At 40.3% G+C, this 16,961-nt stretch overlaps 1 protein-coding gene across 1 annotated transcript in view; it reads right to left on the bottom strand.

Moving 5' to 3' along the window:
* Positions 1-14,710, bottom strand: part of LOC143118432 (NACHT, LRR and PYD domains-containing protein 3-like) — a 73,426-nt gene extending 58,716 nt beyond the window's left edge. The window contains exon 1 of the mRNA XM_076279492.1: positions 14,652-14,710. The gene's annotated coding sequence lies outside the window, so the exon portion shown is untranslated. The remainder of the gene's footprint in view (positions 1-14,651) is intronic.
* Positions 14,711-16,961: the final 2,251 nt, after the last annotated feature.

Genomic DNA, 16,961 nt, shown 5'->3' with positions numbered 1-16,961 from the left:
AAAATACAATTAATCACACTTCATTGTGGTTGCATTTTTGTTCAAAAGTTCTTTGAAGGAAAAGGTTCTGTCTGAAGTAGGTGTGCACTCCACTGTGTTGAAAACAACTTTCAGCAGTCATCTTACACCAGGCTACATTTTTTTCCTGATATCCGAGTGCAGGTGATGTAATATAGCTACAACGAAAATGATGGAAAAGGTTGTGCGCATGGATTTGTTTTATTGAAATTTCTTAATCAGAGCTTTGGAAACGTAGGTGCGAATTAACTATCACCTATTGTTGGCATATGTGCAAGCAGCTTGTAGGGATCATCTGTAGCCTAATTGAGGCCAAGGTAACCAGTTGTTTCATCCCCATTTAGAACAAGGTCCGTCCGGGTGTAAATAAGCTACTTGTGATGAGAGAAATATGAGGTTCAACTATTTCTTAAAATGAAAAACCTGAAATGAAAAGCATTGTAGAGGTTGCAAATACTTATCTTCCGTTGTAAACATAACATTGTAGGATAGGCTAGCCTAACTTTGGAAACGTAGGCTATAGAGGTATGAGTCATGGCAATAGAAATATGCTTCTCATAAACCAAAGGAACTGGTTATTGTTGCTGTTTTTCACAGCCTCGAATTCATGCATTTCCAGGGTAACCAGTTGTTTCAGACCCATTGTTTCAGAATGTGTATGCTGCCTAGTAGAATTTATGACAAATCCTTGCACACGGATAGCGCAGATGTGTAGCAGAGTGCACAATATAGTTTGTTGTTTGTTGTGGCCGATACCGATACGATAACCGATAATATTACTCCTGAAAAAAAAATATGAAAAGTGATTTGGGGAAAGCATTTAATAAGCATAATTTTATTGCAGTAATTTTACCTACCACCAAATGATGGACAGAACTCAATAGTACGGCAGTCAACAACATAACAGTAGCCTAGCCCTACAGTATGTGTGGCTCCTTTAAGTGAACCTGACGTCAGTGAATTACGAGTGAGTGGCTAGAGAGTTTGAATCGTTCTCGTTTAGGACTAAACGCTCATAAACGGCTCAGCTTGGAATAAGCTACAGTATAGCGACCAAATCAGAGTTTGTGAGGGAAACTTAGGTTTAGTTTCAACTGCGGGTAACTGAATAAAGCTACAACTCCTCAGACTGTATCTTATGTCTGTCTACTCTGTTGCGCACAACCTGCTGCAGCAGAAATGAAAGGCGTTAGCCCTGAAGGTTTTAATAACATATTATGATGACCTGTCTGGAACTGAAGCACGAATGGTTAGCATATTTCTAGCTAATAATACAAAACCCAAGCTAAAATAATGCAAATATAATACTAAAACACAACTTAGAACTAGGCCTACTTATGTACTCGTCCCACTAACGAGTTTGTTTATGTGTTTCCCCGACCAGCGCGGTAAAGTGCAAACACGCCAGCACAAGACGGCTCTAGATAGGGCTGAGTTCCGCTCTGGTAAGGTTAAATGGCGGATCATTCACGAGAGGATTTTGAGATGCACAGATTCCCAAATGAACGCATATCCACAGATTTTGTTAGAGTGGTGAAATACATTCACACCGCTGACATTATATTGAGGAAAAAGTATAGCCAACCAAGCTCAAGTAGCTCAGTGTAGACAGACGGACCTTACGTAGGCCTAAATTAGGACTTAAAAAAATATCGGCGCAAATTATCGGCCAGAATTCTGTATTTTTTCACTTATCGGCTAATAATATATCGGACCGCCGATATATCGTGCATCCCTAATAGAAACATTATATAATTCGAAACATGCATTATTCTAGCTATATTAATGGCATAGTGCATGCTATTTCCATAACTGCGAAATACGCGCATCACCATGACGGCAATGAGTTGTTAACAGACATGAACCAAGACATTTAGCCCAGCAGCAATCTATCTATCTAGTCTACACAGACTTGAAGTACCATTCATGGTATGTTGTCAAATATTGAAGTTGTGGGAAGTTTACATAATTTAAGCTGTATGTTTCATTCATCCCCCATGCTGTTTCATTTGTCCCAGCCAGGAGGGACGAATGAAACATAATGCACGTTCGACTTCTCCTTAAATAACTCTTGAACGGTTTTGTTCAGAGCTGTAAATGCAACTGTATTTGACAGAGGACAGATGTAGGTTGCTAGTGACAAAATATTAACTTTCAGTGTTTTACAATGTCTTTGTAAATGCACAGGTCCTCGGGTCAGCGCATCTCTGCGACGCAACGTTTTACAAAAGATAAAAGTGCCCGATATACAGTATGATTTCATTAGCGCGCGGCGTATGCAAATAATAACAAAGAAATGGAACAGTGATGGGTGTGTGGGTAGAAGGCGTGAGATGAGATGAGGATGGGGAAAAAGTGAGAGTGAGGAGGGGGGGGGGGGATGAAGATTCACCTGCAGCTATCTGATGCATGTTTTAATGGAAATGTTGACGGCCGCCTTATAAAAATGCGTAAACGAGAGTGACACGTTCAAGTCGTACCTACGCCGGTGCAGCAACCTGGCTCTTAATAGTTGGAGATGCCTCTCGCTAATAATGAATCCCTCCAATGCCAGGCTTTTCAAAATGTCTTTGTATTACATTCCCAGCCTAAAATAGCACTCTACCATACTATCCCTGTCCATTGTGTGAGCAGCGACTGTTCCTGTTTGAGGAGTTGCGCTTGATTTGCTCATCCAGCTGTCCAGTGCACAGCCTATAGGCCTACCTATTTCGTGGCCACAAATTACTATTTCGTGGGAACGAATTAATATTTTGTGGCCACAAATTACCTATTTTGTGGGAACGAATTACTATTTCGTGGGAACAAATTAATATTTTGTGGCCACAAATTAGTACTTTTTTGGGAACGAATTGCTATTTTGTGACCACAACTTATTATTTTGTGGGAACGAATTGCTATTTCGTGGCCACAACTTATTATTTTTTCCCCCATGACATATCCGGGGCTCCGTAGCTCCCTATAGCTAGCCACACAAGAAATTAATGATACTTAATCTCTGCTTAGCATGCTTCTCCGCTTAGCATTCTAATAACAGAAAGGGCACATTTATGTTGACCACTACAACATGACTAATGTCTGTAACTCTATAAAACACTTACTTTCATAAAGGACGCACACCATCCAGCACAGTTCTACACATGGAAACCGATATTTTGGGTACTTGTTTGGCCACGAACTCGTCACTCTGAAACTGAACTACTGTAGGCTGCACCCTCACCCAATGAGAGTCTTTCAGTATTAAATGTGTACGTGTGATTACGAATGGATGTGTGTGGTTTGCAATTAGAAAAAACAAGAAATAACATTTCCAATAATTTCCCATGATAAATTACATAATATTTGCACCTTCCTTCCTTGTGAAGCTCACATAATTCTAATGATGTCACCGTATGTATGTGAAATGTAATACAACGTTGCCACCTAGCGTATGCATTTAACATTAACGTGACATGTCCGGCTTGTACTGTCGTCAAATCCATGCTTTGAGGAAAACAATGTTTTTATCATAGTTTCCTCTTCAGTGAGCGATTACCTGGTTGTTTTTGTAACAGACAATTTGTTTATTGTCCCTAGGTTTACAGAAACACCTATTCATATTAATACGTATGGAAATCAAGTTAACACTGCCGACCACTGTTTGTCTATTACATGGCCCAGAATGCCTTGCATGTCTTTACAACAAAACAACCCAGTAAAACCTAATTTCCCGTAAACATATGAATTTACATACTTGTAACATTTTAAATAATACTCTCCCATCATGATATTTAACAATAAGGAAAAATTTAATTTGAATACCGTCAATGTGAAAACAACTCATTATGTAAGCTATATATAGCTAGTGTTCTCCTTGCTATTTCAGTTCGTAAGTCCATACTATCCCATGGCAGAGCAAGGATTTCAAGATTGGGCAAGGTTGCCCGGAGACATTGTGGCTGCCCAGAGACTAGGGCTGAAACGATTCATCGAGTTACTCGAATAACTCGATTACAAAAATGACTCGAGGCAAAAACCCTGCCTGGAAGCCTCGTTAAATTCCTATGACGCGCACTATACGCGCAGGGATCGGATTGTTCCACACGGACCATTGTTCAGGAAGCACACTACTAGCGCGTGAATCGTGATACATTCTGAATTTAGCTGGCACGATGGCGGAGTCAAGATATCCATAAATGGCAGAGAATGTCTATAAAGTTTTCAAGTAAATTTTTAGGATCATTACATAATCAAAAAGGAAAAGAACAAGCATCTGAACCTAAATATCCACTCCATGCTGTTTCACCAAGCGTCAATAAAGTAGGCTAGGCTATTTATCAATCTATCTAGCCCAGAGTGCGAATTACCCCACCATAATTGGGGGGCACTGCTCCTTCACTTCTTCTATGACCATCATCCACTACCATCAATCCCCATTGTGATCGCCAAGTGCAACATGTGTTGTGCAACACTTGTGCAAGGTCTAAACATGCGACAAACTGATAATCAGTAGGCTACAGAATATCTCATTGTTATTATATATCCAAAAGAGAACTGTTTTGATCAACTCTCAAAAGTTAGAAGTTAAGTGCACTGAAATACCATTCTAATTAGTGAAAGTAATACCTTACATGAAGCCTATTGCCTATTTCATGACATATTGATTTGGTTTATTTTTAGATTTCATAAGACCTGGAGGTAAGATCCAACCCTCTCTAGGCCTACTGTATAAACAGAAACCAATTTTTCATTATAGTCTATGGTGGTCAGTGTCAAATCAACACAATTGTCTAGAGATATGTGAAACCTGAGCAATCTTTAATGTGATTAAGGAGCATACTATGAAAAAAACATACTAGCCTACCACAGAAGAACTACAGAGCGGTAACCTATAGGAATCCGATAACCAGAATGTAAAAACAATACTAACCAATTTAAAACAAATTCAAATACTAGCATGTAGGCCTGCTATTTAGCCTAGGCTACTTGGCTCTTTTTATGTTTCCACAGGTTTCACTGATGTTATGTAGGCTTAGCTACATCAGACCCTCTTGTGCATAATATAAAAACAACACAGGATCAGTGGTAAACTAATTTCAAAAGGGCACAATCATTTATTCAAGATAAAATGAGAATGGACACCTAGGCTATGGACTGGAGTTCATATCCTTGGAAATGACAATCGATTTTACCTCACTACAATGTAAAATAATTATTTAAATAGAGATTATTGTTAACTAACCTTGGTGACTAACCAACTAACCAACCCTCATTGGGTAGGCCTAAGTAGCAGGTAAGCAGCCGGTAATTAAATGTATGAAGACATGACATGAGCTATGAAAGAACAAAACACGTTAATACATGAAGGTTGTAAAATAGCACATTTTCAACAAGCTAGACGTCTGCTAGCAACTTACATTTACCCATGCACGTCAGCAGCAAACCGAATTTAGGCTAGGTTACGGGAGGAATCTACCTAGCGTTTTGTCATTCAAAGTTGACACTTGCTTGTGAAGTTGAAGTCGTTCTCTATCCATAGTCTCTATCTCCGTTGCTTCTAGCGCCACGGTGGTTATAAATGGTACGGTCCATTATAGGCATGGAGGTATTATATATAACTGGAGAGAGTGACTAAGTCCCGCCCCCATTCATTTCAATGGCCATTGCTAGGCTAGCTACTTCAGCCAAAAAAGCATGAAATTGACCGCAGCCATCTTTACGAAAATGGCGTTTCATGGGTGTTCGTTTCCGGCACCAGCTAGAATTAGCCTATTAGATTCCACGTTACAGACGGAGACAACGTAAGGTACAACGGTATGTCGTTGATGAAGATTGGACATTCCCTCAGAGGAAAAGGAGTTGTTCGGGAACACGCTTCACCTCGTTATAAGCGCAAATTCATTTAATTGGTTGGGATAACATTTTGGGAATGGTGGTAAAGTTTGCCCTGTCTCTGAAGTCCTAGGTTATTTAATGTGATGTTCATATGTGATAATAAATTATGCGAATCAATATTGTGTCACTTTAGGCTTCACAAATAATGATCCCTAAATACTATATTTGGACAGGTTGTAGGCTATTACGCAATAGGCTATCCAACGAAAATTACTATTTATTAAGTAGACATGGTATGTAAGAAACGTGTGGATAGCTGGGATTTTTGCTGCACCCAGTGTGAATTTGCAGCTTGTTAAGCCTAGGCTACATTTGCAGGCAGACGAAATGAAGCCAACGCAAGTTAAACTTCCGATAGAAGAGCACATCCCTCGGGTATTGTGGTTCGAGCAGGCATAGAGTCTGCAACTGTTGTTGGACATTTGGCTTTTGCCTCGACTGGCAGCCTGAACATTTAAATCAAATGCATAGCCTAATCATGTCAATGTTGCAAGAAAGCAGACGAAATAAGTCATTGACATTTGTTTCGTTTTAAATCACTTGGGGAGACAGGTTATATGATCGATCCAGACGTTGCGTTCTACAGAACTACAGCCTGTGCGTTTTAAAATAGTCTTCATACACAACGCAATGAGTAGGCTAATAATTGGATATAGGTCATAGCTATGCATCTGCCAAAGTGTATGGTCATAGTCAGTTACTTTAAGGTAATTACTTGGCACCCCGCATATACGGCAAATAATAGCCTAATATGACAACATTAACATTTTTATTTACCACAAAGTCCGGTAATACAGCCTAAACCATGTAGGCATTAAGTCAAGTATCAGTAGCTTAATCCAAGTAGTTAGTTGTTTTATTTGTCGTCTTCCAGAAATGCAAACCAACATGGACGCGCGAGGACGCTCGTGCCCAACACTAAACTCGTGCATGAGCTGTCATCTACCAATCAGCATGTAAAAACTGGTGCCGGAAGTTGCAACCATGTAACGCCATGTTTTCAAAAATGTCGGCGGCCGAATGCCATGCTAAGTGGCTAAAGCTAACCCTTCAAATCCTGACCCCCTGATTATAGGGGTGTCTGAAATCGCTTTACATTATTTTTTTCCTAGTGAAAATAGGAGTTGACTTGTATTGTAGCCAACTGTAATGATATTTTTTTCACAATATCAGAAAAATTATCTGACCCCCCCAAAACTGATATTTCTGTCTCTTTGGGGGGTACTGGGTCTTCATTGGGGGGTATAGTACCCCCCAGTACCTCCTGTAATTCGAACTATGGTTGTAACTGTGCGATTCAGTCCTGCACACACCTGGACTCGAGCCCGCGAAACAGACGCACCTTAGATCGGGAGTCGAGCGTGCTGATAATTGAGCTAAAAGCCCAGGCTATAAGCTTTCGTGTCAGCAGCACTATTGACTCTGTTGGCTCTCCTTCTTCAACAACCCACAACGGCGCCTTCCGTGTCACGCAACTTTAATGCTTTGAATTACATTTCGAAGCAGTCACGTGGGTGTGTGTGAAACGAAGCTTCGGACGTCACTGATCACGTGATTATCACAAATAGGGGTGGGCGATATATATCGTCTGCGATAATATCGTGATTGTTGTTTTAACGATGTGCAAATTTACATTATCGAGTATTTAAATTACTTATGGGGGAAAAACACTCGAAATCACGCATTGAAACCCCATACATTCACAAATCCAGGAGGTGTATGCAAGAGAAGCCCCGTTGCATCAGAGCAAGTGTCACATGATCCCCAGTGGGTCCACGTTGTCACACGCAGGTCTAATGTTTATTTTGTGTAGCGAGATCAAGACGTAGCCTACAAGGGATTTTGTGCAGCTACTTCTGTTCACGTAGCATGAGACAGTCCTTTTTTCCTACATGGTATTATATGGAGAGAAAACATTTGCCTTTGAGTATTTTAGTAGTCAGTTGTAAACAAAGAACTCTTCTCATGTAACCCTTTTGTAAATGGACTAAAGTTCGCTCTAAATATCTACGTGTATCGATTATGCTAACCGTTAGCATCTCTATGGGATTTCTCATATACATTAGCCATAAGCTAACGCATTAGTTTATTTTCTGTAACTTGGAATGCTAGCAAAACATCGAAGGGAATAACTGAGATGTACAGTGGTTCCCTGTTAAGTTTGGACGGGTTCCTTCAGGAATCACGATCCCCATTTTCTCGGCAGAAATGGCACAAACTGCAGTTGACACAAACAACCACAAGGTGTCACTTTGGTGCCACTACTATTTTTGATGCGACTTGACTTACTGCTTCCACGATGCAGTTTCCAAGTCAGTAGAACAATCAGAGAAAGCTGAGCCATTACCAAACATATATGATAATACAATAGCGTGAGTTTATATATCTTATTTGTCACGGTTACTTATAGATTTGATAGTGAAACGATAAGCGCATAAGAGCATAAGAGACTTTCAGCGGGGGCACGGGAACTTAAATTGATCACGGTAGTTTAAGCTTACACTTGACAAAACATTGTAATATGAAAATGTAGATGCAATTGTTGTAAAATGGTGCAGCTCCTTTAAGAAAGCACCGTGTGCAGGGATGGAGAGAGAGAAAGCGAGAGGGGATAGGCCTATGTGTGTTAGAACTTAGCGTGTGGAAGAAGTACGTGCTGTTGAGACTGGAGCGAGTCATATTCAAAATAATGCAAAAAAAAAGCAATTATCCTCATTCATTGCAACCAAAGCATGCCTGCTTGCCGACGTTCAAACGAAAAATATATCAAAGCACCTTTTGCGTTTGAATGTAGCACGAAAAAATGTTTAAACAGCTGGACAAATGGTTTAGCTAATTGATTATATAACCTGTACACCAGCAATTGTTGAACATTTACCTGTACAAGTACATTGACAGTAGCCCAGCCTAACAGCATGTTGTAGGCCTATTGTAGAAATTTCACTTAAATTGCAACCGCAACATGCCTGCTTGCCAACGTTCAAACGACAACGAAAAAGATAATAAAACAACAAGAGGGTTGAGTCTGAATGACACTGAGTTTTTAGACACTGAGTTTTTGTAGTTAAGAAATATTTTCGTATAAAAAAATGGTCATTCAATCTCCTTCACTGACGCCTATGGAAAAGGCTTAACGTCCCAAAACAACGATCAATGATCATCAAATTTCTCTCTCACATTGCTCCTCATAACCATCTATAAAAAAGTGTTTTTTCTTTTCTTTTTGAGCACATCCGAATCCTAGGACATAACGCACTGGACCTTATAATAGGCTCGAGATATAATTCCAAAGGGGGCAGATAGGGACCACTGCACTTAAAACTTAAAAAGATGAAGCTTTCCGAACTTTGAAATTGCGATCAGTGACTGGCCTCGGGTGAACGAAGCTTTTCGAAGTTGAACAGGCTATTAAAAACTATTTGCGCACCTCCATGTCACAGGAGAGACTGGGCTCTCCCTTGTATGAAAAAAAAAAAACGTGAGGCTACCTGCAAACTGGCCTATGATTTCATTGCTGAGTTTGCGGCAAAGCAAGAAAATGTTTTTTTTCCTGAGTCAGGATATGGCGAGTCAGTGTCATTTATTTGTCCAATGTTAGCCTATAGATACAGACCAGTACATCTTATCAATAGTTTGAATGTCGTGTGTGTTTCTGCTCATTGACAAATACCGTTCAGCACAATGATTCATGCCCAATTAATTCCCCCTGTTAAAGTGTTCGCCTTTGTTACACTATTTGGTTTCGTGATGTAGCCTAGCCTATGATAAACACCATATGGCCAAATATGTGACTCAGCTAATGTTATAGGCTATACAATTGAATTTCCCCTCTTAAAGGCAAGCTGGTGTAGCTTATTAGACTAGGCTACTATTAAAATACACCGACGGTAGCCTTGGCTATGTGTAAAGTAAGCTGTCGCATGATTTCATGCACGTAAGTGAAAAGGGCCTTGCATCTGTCAAGTTCGCACAGGGCCTCGCATCCCCTTGCGACGGCCCTGCAGCTCCTCCTAAGACAGCGAGGAAAAAGTTAAAATACGCGATAAACCCGGGAAAAGTTGACAGGTTTGTTTCGGTCCCGGTGATTATTTGTGAAATTGTGCAAACGACAGCCTTTTCAAGGCATTTCAAGGAAGGAGTCGTAGCATGCAAGCTCCCAAATTGACCCAGTAGCCTAAAGCATCAATAAATTGTTGGGACTGGGGAGGGTCATGCGTTTTTTCTCAATCACTTTGGAGGGTCATAGAAAAAATTCTTGCTGGCGAGGGAGGGTCACGTCTTTTTTGACTAATGCTCCCAAAACTCCTCCGGTAGCCCCTTAATTAAATAAATAACGAACAGTCCCTAATTGATTAATAGCCTAGGCCTACACCAGCAATTGTTGAACATTTACCTGTACAGGACATTGACAGTAGCCCAGCCTAACAAGCAAATGTTGCAAAATACATCAAAAGACGCAATTAATCAGAAATAAATAATGTAATCTGCATCGCTTTATTTAACAAACTGCAAGCAACAAGAGCATTGAGTTCGCTGTAAGGCCAAACCCAAGAGCAAAGTCTATCTGTTAAGGCAGTCGATAGGCTATATAACAAGCTGTGTGCCTGGAAAGACGATAGATGACGGCTCTGGTCATCCCATACCCTCCCCCCACTTCCTGTAGCCTACCATTATGAAGGCCTGTAGCCTAAAACGACTCGTTGCCTTTTTGTGACATTAAGCTTTTTCACGTTAAGCCCCCCTCCCCCATCCCCTTCTTTCACAAGCAGTGGGGGAGCGCGGGGCACAAAGTAACACTTTTTGGTAGACAAAGGAGGGTTCTCCGCGCTTCTGTCGTTTGACCACAATCCGTTGCAACCAGGCCAGGACAGATATTTTAGAGAGAGACGCCGGTGCAGCTCAGATGTCTTCTTAATTTTCTTTATTCTTTAGTAAAAGGTGCAGAACATTATTAAACTTTGACTAACATTTGACTAACGAACATCGAAACGTTAGTCAAAGTTTAATAATTCTATTGGGTAGGACTGTAGCCTACACTGGTTGCTGTGGCACAGTCTTGAGTGACCGAATTCGTTTTTCTTTGTCATATGAATGCTGTCATTTTGTTAACATTACTGTTAAGGAGATGCTGTAGGCAAAGTCTATATTTCAACCTCGTTAGTGTAGTAAAAAAAATCAGAACTATTCACAAGGTTTCTGGGCAGCATATTTATGTTCTGTTAGCAAGCGAACTTCTCATGACTACCGACAAAGTAGCCTACTGCCAGCTGACGAAGCTCTCATTTTAAAACATTACTGAGAGACAGACACTGTACAATCAAGAAATCTTGCCACTGAATCCAAAACTATGTTTAACATTATGTACAAGGCTTAGGCTACAGTGGACTAGCATGTTGCAGGGGCTGCTAAAAACACAGAGAAACGCACTGAAAACTCGGCCAATCACAGCCCTTGCTGTCGAATTCGTCTGGTTCGACCGTGGAACTCCACAGCGGACTATGCTGCCCCCAAGCGGCTGCAGTTGTACTTACATTTCACCATTCACCATGATCGTGAATGAAGTGTCAATTTTTAACGGGGAACCACTGTACTCTGTTGGTCTGCTTAGTTTTACAGTGAATCCTAAGTAAAGGTTTTTGAAAGGAACTTCAGCTTCAGACTTTTTCTTGAGACACTGTTAGGCCTAGTCATCTTCTCTAATGTAGCTGGCTAGACCAAGTCATTGCCACACACGGGGCCAAAATTGGAAATGTGTCAGAGTGACAATGCATTGGTTGATTTGGTTAAAAAGTCACAGGTTAGGTTATTGGTTATTATTGTATTGATGCTATTCATAAATAATGAGCTGTAAAGTAACTCAGACTTTTACAATTTTTTTTTTAAAGGATATCGACTAATTATCGTTATCGTCAAAATCACAAAAAATATCGAGATATTATTTTTTGTCCATATCGCCCAGCCCTAATCACAAAACAAATCAAGCTCAGATACAAAGCTTCACTCCAAATTGGTTCATGTCTTCGATACACGCTTCGAAGCAGGGGGTTCACGAGTAACATCACTAGTATTTTACTTTGGATAGACAATAGCAATACATCATAGGAGTGATTAACGTCAAAAAATCTAGACTGGAGAAACTCTTTGACACCTCCACCTGTTTAGTGTTCTAAAGAGTGTTCCTTTCTCACGCTCTCTCTCGTAGCCCGCTGCCCCTCCTCTGCTCTGCATGTGCATTTAACAAAATATTCACGATTGCTGAAGGATTGTTGTTGCCACATAGAAGCGTTGCATAGAAGATGTCTGGCTAAATTGCTATTAAATCCGCTTAGCATCGTGACCATGCTGCGCAAATTTGTTCAAAACTGCTGCATTGAAGTTAACTCTAAGGTCTTATCACAGCATAGTAGGCTACATTGAAGAGACTAAACTAAGTTAAGTTATGCAATCAAGCAGTATCTCAAAGCTAACGTTAGAATAGGCTACTGTTTGGATGTCGAATTTAGCATGCTTAGCCTACTTACAGCTGCTTGTCAATTCGTTGAAGGGCTCATTTTATTGACTCTGAATGTTTGCAAAATCCCGATGTAAATGGAAGTGGAAAAGTGTTTTCCAAAATTCAAAAGTGCTTGTCCCGAAGAGAAGTACGAACCTTTATTTTAACTATTTAGAAAACGTTATGAATTGCATCCACACATCAGCAGCCTTTAAACTGTGTTACAATTGCAATTTGCAAGGGTTCCCACACGAACGTCTGTGACAGGTCCGTGTACCTTCTGTTCATTTGATTTTCAAGGTTGAAACAGTGATCAAAAAACGGATTTGAAGACCTTTACCTAAAACAGTACTTCCCAGAGAAAAATCAAATATTGAAGCATTTTGTGGAAAAAATAATCAAATATACAATGAGGGTTTGAATTTCAATATTGTAATTTCAATTAGTCATTATTCAAGTTAAAAATGAAAACCCAGGCACACGAGGCCACCACACACTCAACAAGCTAGGCTACTGCATGCTGACAGCATTTTTTTGCCACTGCCCGAATGGATAATTGCTAGCCTATATGTTCATCAAAGGGAGCAAGATGGTGATGTTGAAGGACAGTGATCTGCACATAGAAAAATAAATCGCCAGAACATTCCAAGCTTCTCATTTTGATCGATATGTAGGCCTAATTTATGTCCAGGTGTGCTAGGGAGTGGGATTAAGGTTGCGTGCACCCTTCGAAGAAAGAGGGGAAATGTCACTGAAAAGACAATCGACATCATGCATTTATTTGCCTATGTTTTGTAGGTATAGGCTTAGCTTAACAGTTTAAACTGCAAAAAAAATCTAACGTCGGTGCGTTTGACTCGTATCGGACTCCCATAATGCCATATGTGCATGTTGGAATGTGATATATCGGTTTTAGTAGGGCTACTGTATTTGCATTTACCTTGAGGTGTGTTAGCATGTGTAGTCTTCTACAGTCTATGGTTGTACCTCATGTGTTTATTCATGTGTGTTGTGTGTGACTACCCGTTCGTGTATTGTGCATATGTGTTAGTGACTAGCCTTGTGTGTTCTATAATGATGTTTTGACCTGTCTGTGTTCCCCGCTCCTGACCCAATAAATGTACTGATTTGAACCTTGTTGCCTCAGTTGTTACAATATGAATATAAATATATAAATAGCCTACGTCCTTGGTCAGCTGGCTATATGCTTCCTTAGGCCTTATCACGTGCACCCCCCCCCCAATGCAAGGACAGCTCATTCTCGATTCTTTCTCCATTACTATTCTCCTTTACCAACATAATACAGGCAACGATAGGCTAGTCGCGCATACAGAACAACAGAGGAGCCCAAATTCATATTTTCGTGCCTCATGCTAGGCCAGTGAATTGTTGTCAGATTTTTTCCAGCTCTGCGTTCTACGGCTTCCACCCCTTGCTCCTAGTTGATACAACGTAGGCCTAGTTGACATTTCTGCGTACGTTAGCTTGTTTACAAACATGTCTCTAATTAAAACGTCATAGGTTTCAATGTAGGACAGCCTAGCGGGGATAGGCCAAATGAAAAATTGAGGAAAGTGCCGATTTCACATTATTGTTGTTCGGATTTTGAATTTCGGTCGTGGAGATACAAAGATTTATATCCAAAACAAAAACACGATGGAATTTCCTATTTTGTTTTTTAAAAATACAGATATAAGGTCGTTTTTCGATTTTCCATTTTCGTTTCAAATTTGAAAATCAAATGAACAGAAGGTGGACCGGGACAGCGCCCCCCCCCTTGTCCAAGTCAGCTACCGCCACAAATTGAATCCAATTCTGTGGGAAACACTGTATAGGCCTAGAAATTCCTAGCCAAAGAGCCAGAAGGAAAGACGCATGGATGGCTATAAAAACTGTGCTTTCATTATACAACTAACACGACAAAATACATTGATAACCCTTGAGCCAGCTCTTACTATGTGAAGTCAATGGCAATGCAGCGTTTGTTTGCACCTCCAAAAACATGGCGTAGGCTACCTGGTTACCTCGCAAAAAAGGCCACAAATACCCGTATGTTTGTGTGAAAGAATGAAAAGTAGGCCTAACGTAGGCTACTACGCCCAACACTAGCCTAGCCTAAAAGCCAAATCCGTTACAACAATCGTGTCGTCTCCGACTGATGGCCCTCTATGTAAATCTTGTATAGTCTTCAGTTGTAGAAAATGACATCACAGCCTATCTATCGATTACCGTAAATTTCACGTATTAGGCGATTATGTTTACTTACCGACATAAAAGCGGTGGAAAAGTTACGGCCTTGCTCGTAAAATCTACTTTCGTTTTGTCTTGTTCCGTGTTGATCACATGACCAGTTCAACCAAAACTCCCTTACGAGGCTGAAGTTAGCACCACTTTCATTTCCGCGGGGGAATACCACTTTCAGATCGCGGGGGAGTTAAGTTTCCGTTCCACCTTAAATAATGCAATTTTCTACCTCGTCCACAAGGGGCCAGTGTTGACCGCAAATCCGCGATAACACAGGCATGTGCCTGTTGCAGATGAACAGGCACTGTTCACAGACGTTCAAAAGCCTGTATATCTTTTTTCTGTTGACTCCACTGCCGAATGTTTTGAGAAATGTTGCCTTTTGTGTTCTATTAAATAATTTGGTAATTTAGAGGGGGGGGGGGGGGGGGGGGGGGGGGGGTATGTAGTTGGTAGCAGATTTTGAAGTTTTTCTACAGTAAATGTATTGCCCCTCTGAAAATACAGTATATATTTGTGGAAATTGCAGAATTTCAGCACTAGAACAGTGACTGATGTCCCATGAAGGATTTTGCAAGGGATATTTCACCACATTCTATATCTACACCTCCTCCCCTTTCCAATGACATCCCACTTGTGAAATTCTATGGTAGAAAATGCCCTTTTTTGCCCCTCTGAAAATACAGTATATATTTGTGAAATTGCAGATTTTCAGCACTAGAACCGCGACAGATAGCCCATGAAGGATTTTGCAAGGGATATTTCACCACATTCTATATGTACACTTCCTCCCCTTTCCAATGACACCCCACTTGTGAAATTCTATGGTGGAAAATTAGATATTTAGCCCCTCAAAACAGTATATATTTTGTGAAATTGCAGAATTTCAACATTTGAACAGGGACAGATAGCCCATGAAGGATTTTGCAAGGGATATTTCACCACATTCTATATCTACACTTCCTCCCCTTTCCAATGACACCCGACATGTGAAATTCTATGGTAGAAAATGCCCTTTTTTGCCCCTCTGAAAATATAATATGTATTTGTGAAATTGCAGAATTTCAACACTTGAACAGGGACAGATAGCCCATGAAGGATTTTGCAAGGGATATTTCACCACATTCTATATTTACACTTCCTCCCCTTTCCAATGACACCCCACTTGTGAAATTCTATGGTGGAAAATTGGATATTTAGCCCCTCTGAAAATATAATATGTATTTGTGAAATTGCAGAATTTCAGCACTTGAACAGGGACAGATAGCCCATGAAGGATTTTGCAAGGGATCTGTCACCACATTCTGAAACTACACCTCCTCCCCTTTCCAATGACACCCCACTTGTGAAATTCTATGGTTGAAAATGCCCTTTTTTGCCCCTCTGAAAATACAGTATATATTTGTGAAATTGCAGATTTTCAGCACTAGAACCGCGACAGATAGCCCATGAAGGATTTTGCAAGGGATGTTGCACCACATTCTATATCTACACTTCCTCCCCTTTCCAATGACACCCCACTTGTGAAATTCTATGGTAGAAAATGCCCTTTTTTGCCCCTCTGAAAATATAATATGTATTTGTGAAATTACAGAATTTCAACACTTGAACAGGGACAGATAGCCCATGAAGGATTTTGCAAGGGATATTTCACCACATTCTATATCTACACCTCCTCCCCTTTCCAATGACATCCCACTTGTGAAATTCTATGGTAGAAAATGCCCTTTTTTGCCCCTCTGAAAATACAGTATATATTTGTGAAATTGCAGATTTTCAGCACTAGAACCGCGACAGATAGCCCATGAAGGATTTTGCAAGGGATATTTCACCACATTCTATATGTACACTTCCTCCCCTTTCCAATGACACCCCACTTGTGAAATTCTATGGTGGAAAATTAGATATTTAGCCCCTCAAAACAGTATATATTTTGTGAAATTGCAGAATTTCAACATTTGAACAGGGACAGATAGCCCATGAAGGATTTTGCAAGGGATATTTCACCACATTCTATATCTACACTTCCTCCCCTTTCCAATGACACCCGACATGTGAAATTCTATGGTAGAAAATGCCCTTTTTTGCCCCTCTGAAAATATAATATGTATTTGTGAAATTGCAGAATTTCAACACTTGAACAGGGACAGATAGCCCATGAAGGATTTTGCAAGGGATATTTCACCACATTCTATATTTACACTTCCTCCCCTTTCCAATGACACCCCACTTGTGAAATTCTATGGTGGAAAATTGGATATTTAGCCCCTCTGAAAATATAATATGTATTTGTGAAATTGCAGAATTTCAGCACTTGAACAGGGACAGATAG

Source organism: Alosa pseudoharengus, unplaced genomic scaffold (genome assembly GCF_046254945.1).
Source record: "Alosa pseudoharengus isolate Yale_2024_CS ecotype anadromous, Long Island Sound unplaced genomic scaffold, YU_APseudo_1.1 YU_APseudo_1.1_scf_1, whole genome shotgun sequence".
Lineage (NCBI taxonomy): Eukaryota > Metazoa > Chordata > Actinopteri > Clupeiformes > Clupeidae > Alosa > Alosa pseudoharengus.
The sequence above is the reverse complement of the archived record's forward strand: the minus strand, read 5'-3'. Positions and strand labels throughout refer to the sequence as shown.